This window comes from Lathyrus oleraceus, chromosome 6 (assembly GCF_024323335.1).
Source record: "Lathyrus oleraceus cultivar Zhongwan6 chromosome 6, CAAS_Psat_ZW6_1.0, whole genome shotgun sequence".
In the NCBI taxonomy this organism is placed as follows: Eukaryota; Viridiplantae; Streptophyta; class Magnoliopsida; order Fabales; family Fabaceae; genus Lathyrus; species Lathyrus oleraceus.
The window spans coordinates 141893690-141900847 of record NC_066584.1 but is presented as its reverse complement, the minus strand read 5'-3'; the positions used below and the strand labels follow the sequence as shown (position 1 = coordinate 141900847).

Sequence of the window (7158 nt, the reverse complement as noted above, 5' to 3'; positions counted from 1 at the left end):
TATACTTGGAGTTAGGATGAATTGAGGTCAGATTCGTGATTAGTGTCATTTTTACTTTGAAATCATGTCCTTCTTTTTCATTTTTGTGATGGTGATGAGTGGACCAGTCCGGCCAGGGTCGCCTGAGAAGATGACCGATGTTTTGCTCCGGTGGTGAGCTGGAATGGTTTAGAGCCACATAATCATTTCATTTTGTTTTAATCACGAGCGTTGGTTTTGAACACCATTTGTGGGGCGCACTGACTCAAGTGTATGGTGGAACGCACGTTTGGATCCATTTGATCTGCCACCTCAATTAATGATGGAGATCAAGTGGTCCACGTTTTTTCTGAATATTTGAATTTCATTTTATTTGTGTTATTTTAATTAATTCATATTAAATTTAATATTGATCCAAAAAATATGAGAGTTTCACCAAATTTTTTAAAATAAAATCCTCTTTCATTTTCTGAATTAAAATTATTTTTTGGATCATTATTAATATTTTTCATGATTTAATTAATTTTGTGATTGTTTTTAATTATTTGAAAATACTTTTAAGCTTCCAAAAAATTTATGAAATTTTTTCTCCAAGGTCCTTTGACCTTGTTTGACCTATGACAAATCTTATGGCCATTTCTTTGGTGTTTTGATGAGGTTTTAGGAAATTGGTCAACCATAATTTAATTCAATGCATATTTTTATTATTTTTAATTGTTTAAATGCCAAATTAATTTTCTAGAGCCATTTTAATTAACTTTGTGAGTTTGACTTGTGTTGTTGGGCCTTGGTCAAGGTTGATTTGACTTTGTTAGGTTAAGATCATTGGATTTAGGGGATTAATGGAATATACATTCCATCTCCCAAAATGAATGAATGATCTTAATTTGGTAAAAGTCCTCCTTTGACCAATTTGTGTTGAATCCATTCCACATCCCTCTTCATCTCATTCCCCTTCTTCATTCATTCATGTCATGGACCTATGATATCTCTATATCCTAAGGCTAGTTGATTGCAAAATCAACATGAGTATGGATGAGATTAGGTCCACCTCTTTGCATATTCTTTTTGTCGCACCTCGAAAAATGGGAATACGACCTAAGCGAAGCGCAATCGCACGCTCGCAATGATGGACTGAACAGAGTCGGCACCGAACTTTATTTATTCCTAAAAAGGAAAGGGGAAATATCGATAAAACCCAAAACAAAACGACAATGATTATGGTCGTCGCAACCAATATCAGGGTTTGGGAGTCGATTACGCAAGGGGAAGGTATTAGCACCCCTCACGTCCGTTGTACTCAACGGGAACCATTAGGTTAGTTGTGTGCATTAGTGTTAGTTTGAAATGTTAGGCTTTTCAAGATATTATGAGGGAAAGAATAATAGGATCAAAAGAAAAGAGAAGATGTTTTTGGATTTTTGCAACGAAGGGGACTAAACCTAAGTTTTTTATTAATGGGCCTGACAAGATTTCACAATCCTGCTCCTACGTATCTCAATAGAGAACTCAAGGCTTACGTACTTCTGGGTAGAAAAATGTTTGTTTGTTGGTCGATTTTAGTGAAAGCTATACTGTATTAATCGATGAAAACATTGTTTTACCCAAAACAGATGAGGAGCGGACGTATACCACACATCGAATGGATTTACAAATCAACATTCAGAAAAACGTCACTTATCTCGACTCAACAATCGTGGCCGAAACATTATTTTGCATCAGCTTAAGACAATATATCTTTCATTTATTAAAAGGGTTTTCTTTAGTCGCACGACGGCGAAGAAAAAAGTTTGATTGGTTGGATTTATTTTAAGTGTATTTTGCATCACCTTGAAAGACGAGTACTTATGACTTGCAAGCTCTTACAACTTGTGTCTAATACTCGAGACTACATCTGGATATTCCACCCAGGTAATCCTTTTCTTTCAATTTTATTGAGAAAAGACGTTTGAATATTTACAAATATTTTGGAGGGAAGACGAATATTTATAGCTTGCAAGCTCTTACAGCTTGAGCCTAATATTCGGGATTATAACTGGATATTCCATCCAGGATAATCTTTTTCTTCAAATTTTATTAAGAAGACGGTTTGGGATATTTACAGGTATTTTGGAGAGAAGACGAATATTTATGGCTTACAAGCTCTTACAGCCTGAGCCTAATATTCGGGATTATAACTGGATACTCCATCCAGGATAATCTTTTTCTTCAAATTTTAATAAAAAAGATACGTTTGAATAGAAGGATTAATGTGAGTGTTTGAGGTGTTGGTCAATTAAGTTGATATGGCGTATAAGTTCGTGGAGAATATGCCCAAAAGTAAGCCGAACGAAATAAATAAAATAAAAAAATAAATTATTTAGAACAAATTAAAAATTAAACCGGAAAGAATAAAATCAACAAGCGTAAAAAAGAAAGACTAGATAACAAGGTATAAAAATGGTAATTAAATAGTAAGAAGTTATAAAAGATTTAAATAAAATAGCAAGCACAACAATGAAAATATGAAGATATGCTATTCCCAAGTATCAAACCCATCCCACTAAAGAGGATGATATTGCTCTCTCTCCACTCGGCCACTTGTGGTCATTTGTTTCCTTAACAACAACTTAAATATATAAACAAAAATAGATCAAGATAAATTAATATAAAGACTAACTAAAATGAGATGAGCTGTTTAAGCTAATGGGATACTAAAGCCCGCAAAAATGGTGAGGGAATCCCAAAGAGTAACCCTAGCCGCCTGGCTGTTTGGGTGGGAATAACAAAGTTTAATTATCATTAATGTCAGCAGACAATAGTTAATAAAAAAAATGCCAGGAAAAACCAAACGGTAGGTGGGTTTTAATTAGGTTTTAAATGCTTTTTTTTTAAAAAATAAATAAAAGAAAAGGAACGGAGGAACGTGAAACAACCCAACACAAATTTGTTCACCTCCCTCAAAGAACACCTTTCCCTCTCTCAATCTCTCCCTAAATGCAGACGCTTCGATACTCTTCAAAAATTCCTTAAAATAAATGAAAGAATCTGAAGGGAAGTGGAACAAGTCACAACATCTTTCGTTCATCACTTTCAAAACCCTCTCTCTAAATACTTATCTCAATCTCTCTCTAAATGCAAAAACCGTGGCTTCAAAATAAAATCAAATAAGAATGCTCACCTTCGTCGCTTGTTCTTCCGACGTCTCCGCTTCAATACAAATCTCCTTCTTGATTTCGTAACGAAGATGATAGAAGATTGGATATTCGGCGGTGGTTCGGCGACGATGGTGATGCTTGGATCTTCCTCTCTTTGCCTCAAAGTTTTTAGGGTTTTTTCTCTTCCGTCGTTGTCTCCTCCTCTCTACAATATCCGCCCCCTCCTTTTATACTCACCATCTTAGGATTTCTGATTTGGCTATGGAGATCAAAAGGGTATCCCTTTGGAAGTCCTTTAGGGTGCTCACAGCTTGTTTGTCTCACTTGGTACTTAATCTGGAAAAGGTAATACGATCCTATACTTTCTTCTTGAATTTGTCTTAATTCCTCTTTTGGGTTGTTTGTGGAATTTTACCGTCTTACCGAGTTGTTATGATTTTACTGCAGTGAATTTTCTTGCAACTTTGAGGCTTCTGTTGCAACTTTCCTTGTAGCTATGAGATTAATCAAATTCCTGGTGATTAAATCATGGACAATGGCCATTGCTTTTGTACCGTCTTCGTCTAAGTCATGCAGTTCAGCCCACATATCGATGAGGACGGTAACAAGAATCCTCTGGTCTTCAAGAAAAAGTCCCATATCCATGAAGCACTCCTTTTGATTGATATCCTTCAATATATCTAAACTTTGTTGAAGGAAAGCAAGTTAGTAGTAGTACTATTAAATTCCAGAATGGACTGACTCTGCAAAAACTCCTTCATGTTTTGCCACTTCTCGAAAGGCTGCTAACAAAAAGATCCAGCGATAACCTGAAGCGCCAGCGGCGAACCCTTACAACCTCTCACTATCTCGTGAACAAGATTTTTTATCAGGCATGTATGAGTTGTTGTGATTCAATTGCGCGAAATGATGGAAAAGGGCCACTGCAGGACCATGATCGAGCAGATCCAACTGGCATGGGGTGCCAAATCTTCTGAATGTGACCCTTGAAGTCACCAAAATCTTATAATCTAACATTTGGAATTTGAACTTCTCAACAAGGCCTTTTGAGTTAGGCCAAACATCATCCAAGACTAACAATATTGGTTTTGTTAAATTTGCTGACGATAATTAGTGTTGCTACGCCTGAGAAAGCTACTGCTTATCCACTGAATCCTTGTGCTATTTTTATAATTGGTTGATGAATGTGGAAAAGCAATGAAGTTAGATTCAAGCTCACTCAGTGGATTTCTTCTGTATGGCGATTCATCTTTTTTTCCTCGAGGAATTGCGACTAAGCAATAGTTGTTGTTGCTGAATTGTTGCACTCCCATTAGCTTTTGTAGGAGATTGAGAATGCGGTGAAGCCGCACCAACATTTCTCCTAACTGTAATCCTCTTTGTCCCAGTTGTAGCTGCTGCAGATTCTCCACAATCACTATTATTACTTTTATCTTTTACAAGTGATGTAACAGTAGCAGGAACAGACACCATTTTTGCAGGCTTAGAGCTAGTACTGATGTTGTTTCTTGCGTTGTGTAATGTGGAGGTATCTGAAGATCTTCTTACAGGAGATATACTAAATCTCCTCTCTATGTTGCTTGAACATTGTTCCTGCTCTCTATTTTCATCTTTTCATCACAGTTTTCTGTTGTAATAAACTTATTGTTCAACACTGCATAATAGGCTTCAATGAAACCTTCTTGAGCATTTTTTTATTAGCCAAAATGAAGTTGACCGGTTTTGTTAACTAGTTCTTGTTTATCATCATCTGTCAGTTGGTTTCTAAGGAAGTCTAGAACCGATAGCCGCCGTTGCTCAAGCCCACTGGCTTCAGATTTTAAAGTAAGTGATTCCAGCAAGTTTATAGCTTCTTGAAATCCATCACTAGCCGACTTTTCATCTCCTAGACTTTTGTCAACATCCATGCAACTTTCCTTGCTTGTGATATCAGGACATCTTAGAAACAACTCATCAACAAAGCATATAGCTCCACTGTCAAATACATCAGAAAGAAACTTGAGTTCAACTTCACCTGCATTCATCTTCAACACAACAAAATCAGCATATTGCACTGTTTCTTTGAACCAAGCAAGGAAATCAAACTCTTCCTCCCCAACATAAGGATCCACTTCTTCATCTTCCTCCTCATCAACATCAACATCGACCTCGGTGACGACCTTACCGGCTAATCCAGGGTGATAAACAAACGTGATACCAGGTCTCTTCACATGAGACAACATTATGGAAGTGTTGTAGTGAACAAAATAAACATTGAAATCTTTCTGATCAATTGGATATGAAGGTAGAAACCAATCACTAACATTTGCATTCAAAAGCTCTCCTACCCCAATATCAATATACACCAACCTCTTCCTAGTAGAAACATCTACAAACTTGGGCAAATATGAAACCGACGTTGCTTAGGACGATTTCGGTTTCTCACTCACAAGAGGTTCCATCAGATCTATAAGAGGTTTGGTTAACGCCAAACTAGGACAATCAGCAGGTAAACTAAGTTGATGGTGGTTGAAAAAAGTTGTTGCATTTTCAGATCTTTTCTTGAAAACAACAAGGTTAAGTTCATCATCAATAGAATCAACATGAACAACACTAGAAGATCTCAACAATGATGAAACTGGTGTAGCTGATCTAATCAAATCATTATGGTGTGAACTTTTAGCACCAACAAGAAGTGCACCAATTCCGTTAGGCTTAAGAACGCATTCAACCTCAAGTACAAGCAAAGCAGGAACAAAAACCTTATCAAGATCTCTAGACAAAACAAAATCAAATGAATAATCTTGATAATCCAGCTCATAAACGATTCTCTTCATATTGAGTGTGAAAAAACGGTTAGTGTAAACACCACTAACAATTGAAAAACCCAACTGTTTCATTGCCTTAACGACCATTGTTTCCTGGATTTCACAAATCAATACACAAAAATGATCCCCATCAACAAATACCAAGTGAGAAGAAATGACTAATACCACCACCATTATCCTTTTTTTTTACCAAGAGAACCATATGAATGCTTTGCATACATAGCTAATTTATGTGCATCCACACGCAGATACAAATCTTGTCCAACTTGTGTGTAAGTTCTTGTATCTGGTCAAGCATTGCGTGTTGTTGTAAAAGCTGCATGTCATTTATCAATTTTGTTCACCAGCACCAACTCACCTTTATTTGTAATTTTAGTGAAAAGAAACATTGGAATTGATTTTTAATGTGAAGAACCTTAGAATTGATTTTTAATTAAAAGAGCAATGGAATTGATTTTTAATGTGAACAATCCTGGAAGCCTTGATGGTAGTAATACTACTTGTCCAGACAAATCCTTATATAGGTCCGAAATTTGCTTATATCACAAACCTATCACCTGAGACCGATAATAATTCCCCAAAAATTCCAAAGGGAAGTGCTATGCGATTAACAACTCTTCATTCTTAGTATTCAATTCATACACGTAAAATATTGAAGAGCCAACAAAGGCAGCTACAAAAATCGCTCCAAGAGACTGAACAATATGGTTAAATTCAACGCTGTCATTGGCAAGATTTTTCCTTCAGAGAATTTCACCGCCTATGCTAGAAATAGCATGGAGATGCCCTTTACCATAAACAAAAATCAAATCATCTTTGTCAGCTTTTTCAAAATTTTGGAATGTTTAATATTGACTTTGATTCCTTTGATTGCTGAAGGTGAGAGAACCCTAATCGTTGTGGCGATGGCGATTCAGCCGCACGGAAGGATTTGAAGAGTGAATGAGTGATTGGGGAAAAAAATTTCAGGACCAAAATCAGGGTATGACACTTTTTGTGTGTCGTATGTTTCATGGGCATAATCAATTATACCATGTCTCTAACATGCATTAACACCAAAATTCTATTGCCCGACCTCAAATAATTGTGACTTCTACATAAGTCTAATTACGATTGCTTAACATAGCGCTAAATTTGTAACATAAAAAGGCATAGCATTCTAGTTAGTGAGATTGTAAGTATCCCCTCTTTCATGGTATTGTGTGGAAACTTGGCCTTTTTTCCTTCCTTTGGAA

General features: G+C 36.3%; 1 pseudogene; it reads right to left on the bottom strand.

Moving 5' to 3' along the window:
- Nucleotides 1–4813: 4813 nt before the first annotated feature.
- Nucleotides 4814–6010, bottom strand: LOC127094453 (uncharacterized; annotated as a pseudogene).
- Nucleotides 6011–7158: the final 1148 nt, after the last annotated feature.